A 16971-nucleotide genomic window follows, 5' to 3' on the forward strand; every position below is an offset into this window, starting at 1 on the left:
GCACATGCCTGTGATCTCAGCTACTTGGGAGGCTGAAGCAGGAGAATCACTTGAACCCGGGAAGTGGAGGTTGCGGTGAGCCACTATCGCACCATTGCACTCCAGCCTGGGCAACAAGAGCGAAACTCTCAAAAAAAAAAAAAAAAAAGAATCTGTGAAGGAAGGTCAAGAAGGAAAGAGGAAACACACACACATACACACACATGCACACACACACATAAAACATTCATGAACATTAGGTAGTTACATGACCAACAGCCTTCTCTCACAGATTTTAGAAACTATGAAATTAGTTGGTCCTGGCATTGAGAGTTACAAATAGCATTACCTGTTTTCATCCCTTGGGTACTAGCTACCAGCAGCCTAATAGAAAAAGCCTCCCTAGCAATGGCCTGTTAGTAAATCATGCTGATTCTCCAGAACAAATGCCTTCTTATGCCCTTTAATAGAACATTCCCTTTCCTGGATGCTTTATCTATTATAAACCCACAGAAAATTATGTAATTTAAAAAAATCAAAGGACTTTTGTATCTTATAGCACAGGTAAACTATCTAACCTATTTCACCATGACTTTTTAGAAATAAATGCCAGCTGTAATTTTGAAAGTACTAAGAACAGGTGTAATAGTGTGTCCACTGGTCATCTATCCTGCTCAAGCCTGGATGACAAGGATGAACTTTCTATTCTTATGAATCACCTTAATGCACTCCTGCAGGAGATTTGCAGCAGTGTTAGTATATTTGTAAGGCCGTGGTGTTATAAAACTTGTATCCCAGCTTTGAAATATTTATCATTACTCTTCCTTCCTGTTTGCTCTGAAAACATTCCCTGGCAAACCTACAGGAAAAGGTGAGTTCAGTGTCCTTCTCTCTCCTCAATTTCAGGAAACTCTGCCCCTACGCTGCAGATAACACCAACAGATAGGTGACAATATGAAGAAACATGCTCCCTCTTTGCAGCTGCTACAGAGTTCCTTAAAGAAGGAATAGGTCTAGGTGTGAAAAGAGGTTGTTCTTGGAAGACCTCACTGATCAGGGATCTGGGCAGAACTTGTCCACGGAGACAAGGGGTGGGGGTGGGGGTGGGGCTAGTTGTGTGTCTGGAGGGTGGAACATGTGAAGATGTGATCAGAGACGTGGGAAATATCTGGGACCCTCATCCATGCCTACTCTCCCAAACCCTTCATTAGAAGTCAAAAGTTACAATGAGTTTGTTGTATTCATGTGACAAATATCAATTGAGTGCCTACTGTGTGTTTCAGGCACTGACATAATGGTTGGATTCAGGAGTCTGGGTCATGCTAATGACCTTCTTGAGGATTGGGACGACACAGAGTTTCAAATCTTGGACCCAACACGGTTGTTGAAGGATTATCTGTGATTGTGTAAGTTGTGCACCTGCCACTTAGCCTAAGTCCTCTCTACCCCTCATCTCGTGAGCGGAGAAGAGGAGCTGTTAGAACGTTCTGATAAGGGTAACACAGGCTGTAGTCAGATAACCAGGGAACATTGTCAAGAATGGATCAGCCACAAACACATCACATCAAGCATAGTTTCACCTCGGGCCTAGAGAAAGACGTAAAAATGACCTTTGTATTAATACGTAAAACACAGAGGTAGACAAACCTGCAGTCAAATATTGTCTCTAGTATTGTGTGTATTTGAGCAGTTACTTAACTTCCCTGAGCCTCAGTATCATCAGGTCCTCAGCTATAAAATGGAAATAATTATAGTATCCATTGCACAGGTTCAAAGCTGAAGATAGAATTAAATGAGGAATTACACATACACACACATGCACACATATCCCACTACCTGTCACATAATAACTCCATAAATATTAGTTATCATTATTATCAAGTCATACGGAAAGGCCCTTCTTCCCAGCTTTTACGCATTTTTTTGCAGAACATCCACTTCCTTCTTTCAGGCACTCATAAATTGCATGGGGAGGCATACCCTATCACATCAAATATCATCTTCAGCAAAAAATCCTGACCCTTCTGCAATCAGGACACCTCACTTGTCTAAAGACATCAAACTCAAATGGGAGGATTCTCTGTTAGGACAGTCACACATTTGACTCGAGGAAATGCAATTAATGCACACACCGAGGTGCAGATATTTCTGCTTTCCTTAATGGGAAGCTAAGTACAAAGGAAGGAGGATTGGGCTTAGCCAGAAGAGGTGGGTTGGAGTTCTGATTCTGGTGCCGGCCAGCTCTGTACCTTGACCATCAGTTTTTTTCTGAACGACTTTTCTTACTGGCCACTGTTGTAAGGTCTGTAAGATGAAGGGATTTGTAAAGAACTCACTACAAATGAAATTTAGCGTGGTATTATTGTTTGGATGACACAGAAAGACAGTGGTCTTGAAATCAGACAGACTCAGGTTTGCTTTCCTGCTGTGACACTGACTGGCTGTGTGGCTTTGGGCGAGTCACATAACTTCTCTGGTGAACCTCTGTCATCGTAGACAATAACAGCTGCTCTGCTGAGGTTACAGGGCTGCTAAGCCTCAAACCTGAAAAAAATGAATATCAGCAGGGCACGGTGGCTCCCGCCTGTAATCCCAGCACTTTGGGAGGCTGAGGCGGGTGGATCATGGGGTCAGGAGATCAAGACCATCCTGGCTAACACGGTAAAACCCTGTCACTACTAAAAATACAAAAAATCAGCCAGGCATGATGGCTTGTGACTAATCTCAGCTACTTGGGAGGCTGAGCCAGGATTATCACTTGAACCTGGGAGACAGAGGTTGCAGTGAGCCGAGATCACGCCACTGCGCCCCCGCCTGGGCTACAGAGCAAGACTCCATCAGGAAAAAAAAAAAAAAGAATACCAAAGAGCTCTGAACTTTCAAACAAAAGCTGTGTGGTTGTTATTTGGGGTTGTGATTCATCACAATTAGAGCATTTCTTTTGGCAGCTGTGTAGCCCATAACCCAACAAGGTAGAACAGAAGAGTAAAGCCAGCGAAGCCAGAAAAAGCAGGGGAAATGCCAAGACAGCAGAAGTCATTTTTCAACCCAAGGTCTGACAGGAACCCAGGACCTACAGAATTTGGAACCAGAGATGTGGCTAGAGAGTCTACCTGTTTGTGATGGGAAGCTCACCCATAACCTGAGGCTGCTGACAGGAATTACAACAGAGCAGAGATTCAGAGTACTTCCCCTGACCCAGCAGCGCTGTTTTCTCAAGCTCCAACAGGTGAGTTCTCTGTGGCCTCCTTCAAATGCCCAAATGTCAGCACCCAGCCTGCTTGGCAAGGAGGGGACCCTGCGGCCAGAGGCACAGTTGGAGAGTGTTGATCTGCACTCGCTCCCAAATAAACATCCATGGCTATTTCATTAGCCTCACACACCTTTCCATCCTTGGTTGATTCGTTCTGTGTCTGGAATTGGTGGGTTCTCGGTCTCACCGACTTCAAGAATGAAGCCGCGGACCCTCGCGGTGAGTGTTACAGTTCTTAAAGGCAGCGTATCCGGAGTTTCTTCCTTCTGGAGGGTTCGTGGTCTCGCTGTCTCAGACTGAAGCTGCAGACCTTCGCGGTGAATGTTACAGCTCTTAAGGTGGCGCGTCTGGAGTTGTTTGTTCCTCCCAGTGGGTTTGTGGTCTCACTGGCTTCAGGAATGAAGCTGCAGACCTTCGTGGTGAGTGTTACAGCTCATAAAGGCAGTGTGGACCCAAAGAGTGAGCAGCAGCATTTATTGCAGACTACAAGAACAAAGACTCCACAACACGGAAGCACACCCGAGTGGGTTGTACACTGCTGACTCAGGCAGCCTGCTTTTATTCTCTTATCTGGCCCCACCCACATCCCGCTGATTGGTCCATTTTACAGAGAGCTGATTGGTCTGTTTTACAGAGAGCTGATTGGTCCGTTTTGACAGGGTGCTGATTGGTGCCTTTACAATCCCTGAGCCAGACACAAAAGTTATCCACTTCCCCACTAGATTAGCTAGATACAGAGTGTCAATTGGTGTATCCACAAACCCTGAGCTAGACACAGGGTGCTGATTGGTGTGTTCACAAACCTTGAGCTAGACACAGAGTGCTGCTTGGTGCACTCACAATCCCTTGGCTAGACACAAAGGTTCTGGAAGTCCCCACTAGATTCAGGAGCCCAGCTGGCCTCACCCAGTGGATCTCGCACCGGGGCCACAGGTGGAGCTGCCTGCCAGTCCTGCGCCGTGCGCCCCGCACTTCTCAGCCCTTGGGCAGTCGATGGGACCAGGCGCCGTGGAGCAGGGGGCGGCGCTCGTCGGGGAGGCTCAGGCCGCCACGCAGGAGCCAATGGCGGGGAGGTAGGGGGAATGGGGTGGGGGAGACTCAGGCATGGCGGGCTGCAGGTCCCGAGCCCTGCCCCACAGGGAGGCAGCTAAGGCCTGGCGAGAAATCGAGCGCAGGGCTGGTGGGCCAGCATTGTTGGGCGACCCGGCACACCCTCCACAGCTGCTGGCCTGGGTGCTAAATCTCTCACTGCCCGGTGCTGGCAGGGCTGGCCTGCCACTCTGAGTGCTGGGCCCGCCAAGCCCACGCCCTCCCAGAACTCTAGCTGACCGGCAAGCACCGCGCACAGCCCGGGTTCCGCCAGTGCCTCTCCCTCCACACCTCCCCGCAAGCCGAGGGAGCCGGCTCAGGCCTCGGCCAGCCCAGAGAAGGGCTCCTACGGTGCAGCGGGGGGCTGAAGGGCTCCTCAAGCACGGCCAGAATGGGCGCCCAGGCCGAGGAGGCACCCAGAGCGAGCGAGGGCTGCCAGCAGGCTGTCACCTCTCAGTTCTACTTCTTGAATAATGCTGTCCTTACGTTCTGCTGCAAATGCCAGGTCTAGCTAGTGCACAAATATTAATTACACTGTACTCCCCAGTGTTTCTGTAAAGACGATCAGCAGCGTCCCTTTTGAGAATGGTAGAGGAGTAAAAAAGACAGAAAATCTCTGAAATCATCTGACTCCCCAAGGTTTTGCTCCCAAATAAGCATTTAATTTGTATTCATTGTTGTGCTTTCCTCATGCTTCTGACATTAAAAAGTTTTTAGTATGATTCCACTGAAAAGAAATTTTGGGCAAAATAAAGAAATGCCAGAAAGGAAAGTGGTTGTCTCTTCAAGTGCTTCTCATCCTTTTTCTTTCTTTATTTTTTTAATGCTTACAAAACAAGGTGATGGTCAGGCTAAAGGTCCATCCCACCAGGCAGACTGCCCCGCTATTTGTAGCTGCAGGATGCTCGAAAACATCTGACAAGCCCCACAGAAAGGACTATTTTCAGTGCCAAGGAGAAAGCAAAGGGCCTGAAGGCCAAATCTTGCGTCTCAAAATGATGGTTATTATTTGCCTATGTTAGCTAGCTACAGCTGATATTTTTTTATCCCAAGAAAACCCTGCCATCGTGGTATTTATTGTCTTCTCACTGTGGTCCTCCTTCCTAATGTCTGTTGCCCTGCCAGCTGGAGGAGGGACATCTGCCCCTTCCCTGAATGTCACTAGAAGTCTGTTAAAGGAGGAAATAAAGTGTGACCTCATCTGCAATCCCCAAATCCCAAAGGTGTTGCAGCTTCAGTGCACACCCAGCAAAGGTGAGTGCCCTGGCACGAGGGCTTGACTCCCGCGCAGTCTCCATATGCCCTTATCCAGGTTCCTTTAGGACTTCACACACACAGAGATGTACACACACACACACGTCCAGCCTTGCTTCCAATCGCCCTTTGGGTCAGGGAGTAAACCCTTCATCAAAACAAAGCTAGTCACACAGACTCTACCCTGATGCAGAATTTTCATTGCAGATGTCAGGAAAAGGAGTTTATCTGTAAGATTCAAAGAGCTCTTGTTAGATGATGAAACCCTTTCAAATCTAATACTCATTTTTTATTTTCATTTTTATTTTTATTTTAAGTTCTGGGGCACATGTGCAGGACGTGCAGGTTTGTCACATAGGTAAATGTGTGCCATGGTGGTTTGCTGCACCTGTCAACCCATCACCTGGAACTTAAGCCGAGCATGCATTAGCTATTTTTCCAATGCTCTCCCTCCCCCCACCACACCCCCTGATAGGCCCCCGTGTGTTTTTCCCCTCCCTGTGTCCATGGGTTCTCATTCTTCAGCTCCCACTTATAAGTGAGAACATGCGGTGTTTGGTTTTCTGTTCCTGTGTTAGTTTGCCGAGAATAATGGCTTCCAGCTCCATTCATGTTCCTACAAAAGACATAATTTCATTCCTTTTTATGGCTGCATAGTATTTCATGGTTTCATTCACATTTTCTCGATTGCAAGGCACACAGGGCATCCAGACTAGAGGGACTGTTTTTATGTTAGTGGACCCAGTCCTGACATGAGGTCTGCAGCCTCCACCTCTGCTTCTGAGCCACCAGGTTTGTGGGAGATGGAACAGCTTCTCTGACCAGATCTCCCCTAGATTGCTGGGGAAGGGGGAGGTGGCAATCAGTCTTCACAGTGCTGAGCCTTTTTTTCTAAAAGAAAAAGGGAAATTGCAATTGCGAAAATGTGAAGAAAATCAGCCTTTCTCCTCAGATTCCATCATCCTGAACACCTGGAAAGAATGTCTCAATAAGAGGAAAGATTTTCCCTGCTATCTAGACACAATATCTGATAATGAGCCACTGAAAACACATCTGTACTGCTTTGATCAGACCCTGAAACAACAGCTAACAACTGTTGCTCCTTCCAAAAGAGCCAAAATAATGTTTGTCATATGAATATCTGAGCCTTTAAACAGAGTGTCAGTGGCAGTTTACAACTTTTAATTAAATTGCACTTCCTTTCAACATTGAAACACCTTTTTTAAATGTACTAATTATAAAAAATGATATATGCTTATAAAAAATTTAATCAGTACAGCTATGGATAAAGTAGAAAGATACATTCTTTAAGCTCTCCCATCTCCGAAGACAACCACTGTAAATATTTAGGTGTATATCCCTTGAGAATGTTTTTATGCATATATATTAGTTTTAAGTAAAACAGCAAGAATGTGTTTGCTGCATTTCTTTATTTTAATGAAAACTTCAAAAACACCTCGATGTCCATCAGTAAGAAAATAGTAAATTAAATTCTAGGACATCCATACAGTGGAATACCTTGCAGCTACTAAAAGAAAGCAAGAGATCTATATGCACTGACGATGAAAGATGTCCACAGTATATTTTCAAATGAGAAAAGCAAGTTGTAGAACAATAAATTGTGTTACAAATCTTAAGCATTTGCCTGTGCCTTCAGCCCACTGCACATGCTTCTTATCTCATTAATCATGATACCCCATTTTTCATTTTTTATTTTGGGTGAATGCAACAGTTATCAAGTATTGTCTTTTAGCTACCAATCCAGCTGTCTTTGCCCTGCTTTGTGATGCTGGAACTGGACCCTGTAAACATTTCTCCTATGCCTGTTGCCTGGCCATCGTGAGGGAAGGAGCTTCTATTTCCAATTCTGTTGTGCTTTTGTTCCTAGCAGAACAGCTTCCAGAGGACCAGTATGCCAGAGGCCAAAAGCGCTCACTCTCTGAGTTTTTCTGCCACTCACTCCATAGGCTGCTTCATGGAAACCAGCTCTGACCCACTGGCACTCTACTGTGAAGTTCTTGGCTACCATTATGCTGGCCCTGTGGACTAGCTCCAGACAACCCCACCCTTTAGTGAGCTGTTCCTACAAACTAGCCCTAGCCTGAGCCCTCTGGAAGATTTCTTCACTGCCACCAGGTTGCATGGTCCTGTGGTAACAAATACCTCTTGATCAAGTTCTGAAGCTTAACTTCATGAATATATGTGGGGGTGGAGACTGGATCTCCTAAGTTTTTTGTGTGTATTCTCTCCCTCAGCTCTAGAAACAGTGGCTCCTCTTGCTGAATTTGGTATTCCTAATTGTACACTGCCTTTTTTACCTCTTGTAGTAGTTAACCACGTGTTAGTAGTTAATAATTTTTACATTAACTTTTCCCTGTTCAAATTACTGGTGTGGTTTCTGCCTTCTCACTATACCCTGACGGATATGCTAAATATAAGTAAACAGAAGAAGAAATTCCAAAACACCAAGCATTCACTTCATGTAGTATGAAGATGAGTCTTTGGGAAAATTATGACTAGAAAATTGTTTGGCAGTTTGGAGACAAGAGTTAAAAGGCAAGTCTTGGCCTGTACAACTCAAGCATCCATTAAACTGCCCCTCACCTTCTGTTTAAATCAATGGGCCACAGGTAAAATGGATCCCTCTCAGACTTATGAATAGAGATAGTGTGATTTTAGGTATCAACTTGACTGGATTACACAAAACCTAGAGAGCTGGCAAAGCATTATTTCTGAGTGTGCCTGTGAGGATGTTTCTAGAGGAGATTGGCATGTGAGCTGGTAGACTGAGTGGGAAAGATCTGCTCTCAGTGTGGACAGGCATCCAATCATCTGGGGGCCCAGTTAGAACAAACAGGCAGAGGAATGGTGAGTTCCTTCTTTTTCTCTCCTGGAGCTGGAACATCCTTCTTCTCTTGCCCTTGGACATCAGAACTACAGGCTTTCTGGCCTTTTGCCTGTAGAACTTGCACCAAGGGCCTCCCCATGTTCTCAGGCCTTCAGCCTCAGACTGAGGGTTACATCATCAGCTTTCCTGGTTCTGGGGCTTTCAGACTTAGACTGAGCCATGCTGCAGGCATTCCAGACTCTCCAGCTTGCAGATGGCCTATCATAGGTGATATGATTTGGCTGTGTCCCCACCCAAATCTCATCTTGAATTGTAACTCCCACAATTCTCACCTGTCGTGGGAAGAACCTGGTGGGAGGTGATTGAATTATGGGGGCGGGTGGTTCCTGAGCTGTTCTCATGATAGTGAGTGAGTATCACAAGATCTGACGATTTTAAAAACAGAAGTTTCTCTGCACAAGCTCTCTCTTTGCCTGCCGCCATACACATAAGATGGGACTTGCCCCTCCTTGCCTTCCACCATGATTGTGAGGCCTTTCCAGCTACATGGAACTCGGAGTCCAATTAAGCCTCTTTCTTTTGTAAATTGTCAAGTCTCGGGTATGTCTTTATCAGCAGTGTAAAAACAGACAAATACAGTAGGGCTTCTCAGCCTCCATAATTGCATGAGCCAATTCCCCTAATAAGCCTCTAATCTATCTGTTATCTATCTATCTATCTACCTATCTATATCGATCCATATCCCATTGGCTCTGTCTCTCTGGAGAGCCCTGACTAATAGAGATAGTAAAAATAGGAAAGTCTTGGTGGAGGGCCAGCCCCATGGGATTTGTATCTGTTGAGAAGTCAGGAAGGAGCTCGAGTTGATTCAGATAAGCTCATGGGCATGATGGACATTTTCTTTCCCAAAACCTCCTGAAAATATGGAGAGTCCTGTCCCAGTTTTGGGGAATGACTTTGTGAGGAAAAATAACAAAAGGGGCTGGGATAGCCACACAGAATAGTCAGATTTAATGGTTAATGGCTCATGAGTGAGTGCTGATGACAGGATGAGGAGGTGGACTAGAAGATCAACTGAGGCAGTTCTCAACTTGGTGGGACAAGAAATGAAATACAGTGAAAATCAGGTGATCCACAAGCAGTGACTTTTCTCCCCTGGGTTCCCCAGCACTAGAAACAGGCTGGGAAGGGAGACTAGGGGGTTCCTGGCCAGGGGCTTTACTCCTGTCCACACAGTCCCTCCACATGGGATTCATTCCCTCATCGCAGGAGCCACCAGCCCTCCATCTTTATCATATTCTCTGTACCATCTCTTTACCCTTCTCCCTCTCCAAGCCCAAAACTTTAACCCAGGGGATGAGAACCAATCATTCTTCATGATGTACTTTTCCAAACCCTTCAGTTTTCCTCATATTTGAAAAGCTAAAAATCTGACCCTTTTGTTCTGTGGGTTCACTGTAACCATCCCCTTGTCCCCCACACCCCAGGTGATGGCACCTGTCATCAGACAGTCTGTTGGAGACTCATGGGACAACAGGAGACAATAGATAGAAATTATCCAACAGTTTGGGTAAATAAGTATCCTTCGTAATTAAGCAGCAAACCAATATACTGAGATGTGAATATAAGATAAATAGGAAAAACTAACAAAATAAAGATGTAGGCCGGGTGCGGTGACTCGCACCTACTGTAATCCCAGCACTTTGGGAGGCCTAGGTGGGCGGATCACAAAGTCAGGAGATCAAGACCATCCTGACCAACATGGCGAAACCCCGTCTCTACTAAAAAATACAAAAAAATAGCCAGGTGTGATGGCACGTGCCTGTAGTCCCAGCTACTTGGGAGGCTGAGGCAGAGGAAACACTTGAACCTGGGAGGCAGGGGTTGCAGTGAGTCGAGATGGCACCACTGCACTACAGAGCAAGACTCCGTCTCAAAAAAAAATAAAAAAATAAAAAGTAGAACAGAGGTTGGCAAGCTTTTTTATAAATTACCAGATAATAAATAGTTTGGGTTCTTCAGGTGATGAAGCAAAATCCAAAATACATACATACATAACAAGAGAGAACACATTTTAATTAGATTTTTATTAACAAAATTCAAAGTATAATAACAACTGGTAAGTATAAACTTTTGTAATACAGGTCTACTAATGAGAAAAACGGGATTCTTTATTTTGGGGATAACCTTTCACTTAACTTGGGACTCAAAGTTTGTGTTCCTTATGATCAGATCAATTGCAAATGTTCATCAATAAAGACTATTTTTAGCTTATTTGCTGTGCAAAACAAGCAGCAGGCCAGACTTGGCCCACAGGTCGATAGGTTGTAGTTTACCAATCCCTGGTTTAAAATGATAATGGTATAGAAAAAATTATGTTTCAATGGAAAATCGTTTATTGTCTAGATAACCCATGCAATTATCTGATTCTCAACTTTCATTATTTTTGAGATATTTGATAACTCTGTAACTTATAGGTAAGAGATAGACATGCAAATTCTGTCCGGTCTGGTAGAGGTTTGACTTCTCTCGCTCCCTCTGTGAAGTTAAAAAAAAAAAAGTTTTGTTTCAACATTTCTTACTCCATGTAAATTTGTGCTACTTGGCCTTCTTTATTTGAACCGGTAATTATCTCTGCCTGATCCTTCATGAATAAAATCTCTAGCATGTGTTCATTTCTACATCTGTATGACAGTCAAGATTATTTTTCCAAAAGTATCTTTTAGCATTGGTAAGAAGCTATGACCATTTATTCAAAGATAGAACCATTTAAGCCAAGTGTGCTAGTGTTCTATGCAGCCATAACAAATCACCACAAACTTAATGGCTTAACACAGCAGAAGACCAACATGAGTCTCTTGGGGCTGGAATCAAGGTGACTGCACAGCTGAGGCCTTCTGGAAGCTCCAGGAGAGCCAATATTCCTTGGCTTGGGGCCTCATCACTCCAGTCTCTGCTTTCATCATCACAGTGTTTTCACCACTCACTCTGACTCCTCCTGCCTGCCTTTTACAATGACTGTTGTGATTACATAGAGCTCACCAAAATAACCTAGGATAATCTCCCCATTTCAAGAATCTTAACTAAATCACATCTACAGGGTACTTTCTTCCATGTAAGGTAACACTCACAGGTTCTAGGGACATGGACATATTTGGGAGCCCATTTTTAAGGCTAGCATATCAAGGAAAAGCAGGAACTAGAAAATTAAAAACCTGAGAAAATACAAAAAAATTTTGTAGGGCTCTTCATCTAAGGCTTTAAGTTGTAAATAAAGGAAGTATCAAACAAATTATAATATATACATCTATAACTGAAATATTAAGACAGTTATAACAAATGGTTTGTGTTGTACATTGACAATACATTTCATGGCAGAGAAAAATTTTTAAGACACTGTAAATAACAAAAGCAATATAAACAGTGTTACTCCATTTGTGTACATTGAAAAAAGAATATTATACATTAGAATTTGTGGCTAAATGGATTCAAGGCGTACCACAAACTGCTATGATGTGTGGTTATCTCTGGAGGGGAATGTGGGATCAAGCAGGGGCATGAAGGGGAACTTTCACTTTGTATTTATGTACTTGGGAATTATTTTGAATGTTTATAATATTGTATTTTACATTGCATATAATTGTTTTCTAATCACAGTAATGAAAATGTTAAGGACAAACCAGAAGGGGCAAAAATCCCTTCCCTTCCTCTTATAACAGTCCTTTTCTGGCCCCTCTAAGAAGCTAAGTGCATTAGTGAGCAAAGAAACGATCGTATCATGCCAGGACGAAATGGAAGAGGAAGGACAGGCACAGGTGAGTGGTCTCTCGCCAGAGGTGAACACATGTTTGCTCAGCTATTGGGCTACAAAAAAAACTGCTGTAATCCACAGGTAGGAGGCCCCTTGTTAAGTCCCATTCCTCTGAACTTTTTTCTTCTGCAGGCAAACTCTCAACTGAGCAGGCACCTGGATGCTGTCAGAACATTCTACGGTGTCCATGTGGATCATTTCTTTCTTTGATATCCTGCCACTGTAAGCTGGGTCCTAATTAGCAGCCAGGATGTAACATAACATAAGTTCTAGAAATACGCAGTTTCTGCAAGCAGCCGGCTTCCCTCTTATTATGTTAATAATGAAGATATTCCCCGTGGTACCTTGGGACGGCGTATCTGATAAAAACCAGCAGAACAACTGTATGTTCCAGACATTCATGCTGAATAAACAGAACAAGCAGAGATGGTAACAGCTCTGACACAAACCTTCACAGGAATACAAATTTGTAAAACTGCCATTTAAAATCCCCTTGTGTTTGTTCCATTAACTGAGCATACTTTGCTCCACCAAACATCCAAGACTAAAACCGTACCTAAATGGGGCACAGATTAGATTTTCCCTCAGCACCTGAGGCTAGTAGAAGCCCAGGTAGCTTGGTTTTACATTGCTTGACCTAGTTCGAGGATCATAGTACTGTTTAGTAAGGGCAGAATCGCTGGCCCCACTAAAAATCTGGAAACAAGGCCCTGGTCTCAATTGGCTTGTGCATTTATTGAGCCCTATGGTGTCTGTGCCAGGTGCTAATGGAATCATGGCTCTTGTGCCTCATGATGGTGTTCCAAGCTCCTTTTTTAAGTTTGAAGACCCACTTATACATGGAAATATTATGGATCCCTGTGGGATTAAAAAACGATCTATTTTTAGCATTTATTGATTTAATAAATATACATTGAAAGAATCAATTATGAGTTTAACAACACTTTAAATTTGCATCTTATAATCCAAACAACATTTACATATATTTGAAAATGTGTATATGCCTTAATAAAATTATTTATCTATTCCAAAGACCACAGATCCAGGGTTCTCTTGCAATATTTCCTTAGCCATTGCTCCAGGAGTCCTCAGTCTGTAATTTAGGAATCACTACTGTAGAGTATACAAAAAGGAATACTCCCTTTTGTTTTGGTTTGTGCCTTTACAGATCTTATCTCTAAAATGACTGCAGTCGGGGAAGACTAAAGAGAGCTGACTAGTGGAAGCCATGGCAGAGGGGGTGGAGAGAAAGCCAACAGAATGGGAGAGATGATAAGGAAGAACAATTGTAGGAGTTGGTGACTGCCCCAGCTGTGGGTGTGAGGTAGACCAAGGGCCTCAATGAGATGTCCCAGGCTCTATTATCTAAATGGTGGGATCCTTCACCAAAACAATGCCACAGGCAGAGTCAGTCTACATGACTCCCTGGACATTTCTTTTTCTGAGCTCTCCAGAATGATACCTGCTCACAACTGGGGATGATACCTTAAGTGCATTTGTAGCCACAATGAAGGTCCCATTTCGCTATTACCCAGAAATGAGTCAATTTCAACTCTATTAATATCCACGGAATTTCAGCATATCACAGGATCTTGGGAGGAAATACCTTCATCTGAAGTCTCCTGTCAAGGATAATTTAGTGTTTACATTGAATACATGGGCTGTCCAGTTCTCTGCTGTCTAGCAACACCAATGTCTTATTTGTAGGTGAAGGATGACAAAGGCAATTTCTCTGGGCACTTTACTGTCTGCTTGGAGGCCACAGAAAAGTGGCCACGGGGGTAATTATGATCACCTTCAGGTTGTGAACTCTAATGACTGTAGAAGAAATGATGATTATATTTATAATTCTAAGTATAACTGGATTACTGGATCTCTTACAACTACCAGGCACTGGGCTACACAATTTATATTTTTTAGCTCAAATATCACCTCCTTGGAGAATCCTTCCATATCATTCCCTCTCTCCACTTCCTCCCCATTATTCTTTATATATCCATGAGTTTCATTTTCTGCATAGCACTTCTTATACTCTTATAATTATCTTATTGTCTGATTCCTTCATATGTCATCTCCATCCAACTCTAGTCAGTCATCTCCATAATTGGTGGCAGAACTTCCTCATCAACCTCTCTGTTCCCAGTGCCTAGAGCTTGGCATCCAATCAGCAACTTTCTTTTTTCATTTAGTTGATAAATGATTGAATTTAAACCTTTCACGAGTTATGAGTTAGGTACTAGTCCTAACTCAACATCATCTCAATCAAAAACCATCAGCGTGTTAGAGTTCATTTCCCTTAACAGTGAATGAAAGGTGCAGAGGAGATGAGATGGAAGAATAAGAAAACATATGCATTTATATGTTGATTTGTGTGTGTCAGTGTGTGTATACGTGTATTTATATATTGTTTTGATAGTGGCTTTAGTGAAGTTGATACAGGTACATAAACTGAGTTTGGGAATAAATTGCATCTGAATTGCTCACTCATTTACTTCATTTTGCTTTGAGATTGCTACCTTCGACATAGAATGAGAACAGGAAATAAGATTCCCGTTTATACAAGAAAAATGACAAGTTGTCCTTTAATGTCAACGAACAGAATAGCTTGTACGTGATTCTCTTTATGTTATCTGTTTACTAAGAGCAGAACAGCATCTTAACAAAGCAAGGCTTTCCTTAGTCTGCTACACCTATCCCACTCCCAAAAAAGGGGGGAGGGGGAAGAAAAAAGCCTTTCCAATCAGACTTGTCACCAGATTACTTAACTTTGAGGATGACAGCCGATAAACCTGGCCACAAGTGCCCTGCCCCCTCCATCCAGCAGAGTTCTAATTGCTCAACCCCAAATCCTAATTTCTCATCCAACTGTGTCTGCTCCATAACATAGCTATTAAGTACTATTATGAAGGCACATGACTAGGTAGCTTTGAAAGAGATAAGAACAGGAATAGCTACACAGCCTCTGAACGTTTCTAGCCCAGAGTTAAACTAATGATGATTCCCTCTCTGTCTTCAGAAGTTTGCATATTGCATAATTAAACACCCCCTTTTTAATTAAAAAAAAAAGAAGAAGAAGAAGAAAGAAAAAGGCAAATTCAATCAAATGAGAACTGGGTCAGAATCCTCAACTTTTTAACCTGCAAGCATGTGCTTACAAATGGAAAGAGAAGGAGGAGGATGACAAAATCCAAATTAAAAGGCACTGTGTAAGTGATAATGATAGCTTTGGTTGGGCAGTCAGATGGATTAATCAGGGGAATTTGAGTAAATTCAGCTGGATGATTTGCCATTACTCTGCTGAAAGCTCTGATATTTACCAACTGAATGTAGTCAGAATTGGATTCTTGGAGTAAATAGACAGGTTTTAAATGCGTGTTAATGAACCGCCCTGTGGATATAACAGTCTTGGCCTGCGTCAGGTCTTAAGACAAAGGTGGGACTGTCCCAGAAATGTTCTGCTGTCCCCTTCACCCTGCTACTAACATGGCTTTCCTAACTCGGTGGAAACTGAATAGCTCTTTTCCTGCAGCTTCACTTTATGTATCAGACAGACAGACTGTAGGTAGGGCAAACAATAGGCCGTTAATCAATCAAATGATGAATAAAACCCAGATCTCAAAACTTAACACCCAAACTAAAAGATGCTGCAACTCAAGGAACCTAGAGATCTACGTGTCATGTTCTCCAGCTGGGCTGGCAACTTTTACAATGCACAGGGGTCAACATGGAATGTAATGAATGGAAGATTACAGAAGCTTCAGAAGGCAGTGAGCTGAAGTTGAGTTTCATGATCTATGAGGAAGTTGCTGGCCATCGTGAAGCTACATCAGGTGTCTGGAAACTTAAATAAGTGTTTATGAAAAACAGGAAAAGGGCTAGAGGTCTGGAGAAGTAATGATTGTTTGCACCTTGCAGGAACTCAGGTGGCTAACCACGCAAGCTTCACTTTAAATTGGGAAGGCAGGTTCATTCCCTCAAATTAAATTGAATTTGATATTAGGAAGGCCTGCTCCTTTCCAAAGGCTGGTTTTCCCTGCAAAGCACCAAGTGTCATTAAGGAGAGGGAAACGCTCTTTAATCCCCTATGATCCGGTGTCCAATGGGCCACCAGCCTTCCAGAGCTGGGAAGTGTGCATAATAGTAATGGAGGAGAAGAGAATATGGTTTTCATAATCTGATTCTGAAATGCCATATGGTAGTTAAGAAAAATGCCTATTTAGTAGAATGTGAAATACCTGAGGATTATTATCAGCTATATTTGTAAGAATAGCTAAAAAGCTATTAAGACCATAATCATATTTACCTATGATGCCTTTTAAAGGGGAGACTTTAAATGCCATGGTGAATATTTTCATGTATAAGGTTTCTGAATGTCAAGATTTTTGCATTACGTGATTTATCAGTTTTTAAATACATACATAAGAATGCAAACCTAATATTCAAGTCTATATTGTTTATATATTGCTATAGCAGCTTAAAATAAGAATAAAAACCTCTTCTCTCACACAGTTTCTAAGGGTCAGAAATTCAGGAGCAGCTTAGCTGGCTTGGGTCTCTCATGAGGCCGTAGACAAGCTACCAGACAGGGTTTCAGTCACTGAAGCCATGACTGAGATGATAGACTTTACTTCCAAAATGGCAAGTCAATGCAGCTGTTAGTAAGGAATCGCATTTCCTCGCCATGTAGACCTCATTCAGGGCTACTTGAATGTCCTCAGAACATGGTGACCAGCTTCC

The 16971-nt window shown here is 43.1% G+C and overlaps 1 protein-coding gene across 1 annotated transcript in view; it reads right to left on the bottom strand.

Moving 5' to 3' along the window:
- The window catches only part of LOC129012220 (uncharacterized), a 320478-nt gene extending 316978 nt beyond the window's left edge, over positions 1-3500 (bottom strand). The window contains exon 1 of the mRNA XM_054447703.2: positions 3093-3500. The gene's annotated coding sequence lies outside the window, so the exon portion shown is untranslated. The remainder of the gene's footprint in view (positions 1-3092) is intronic.
- Positions 3501-16971: the final 13471 nt, after the last annotated feature.

Source organism: Pongo pygmaeus, chromosome 15, assembly GCF_028885625.2.
Source record: "Pongo pygmaeus isolate AG05252 chromosome 15, NHGRI_mPonPyg2-v2.0_pri, whole genome shotgun sequence".
Taxonomy (NCBI): domain Eukaryota; kingdom Metazoa; phylum Chordata; class Mammalia; order Primates; family Hominidae; genus Pongo; species Pongo pygmaeus.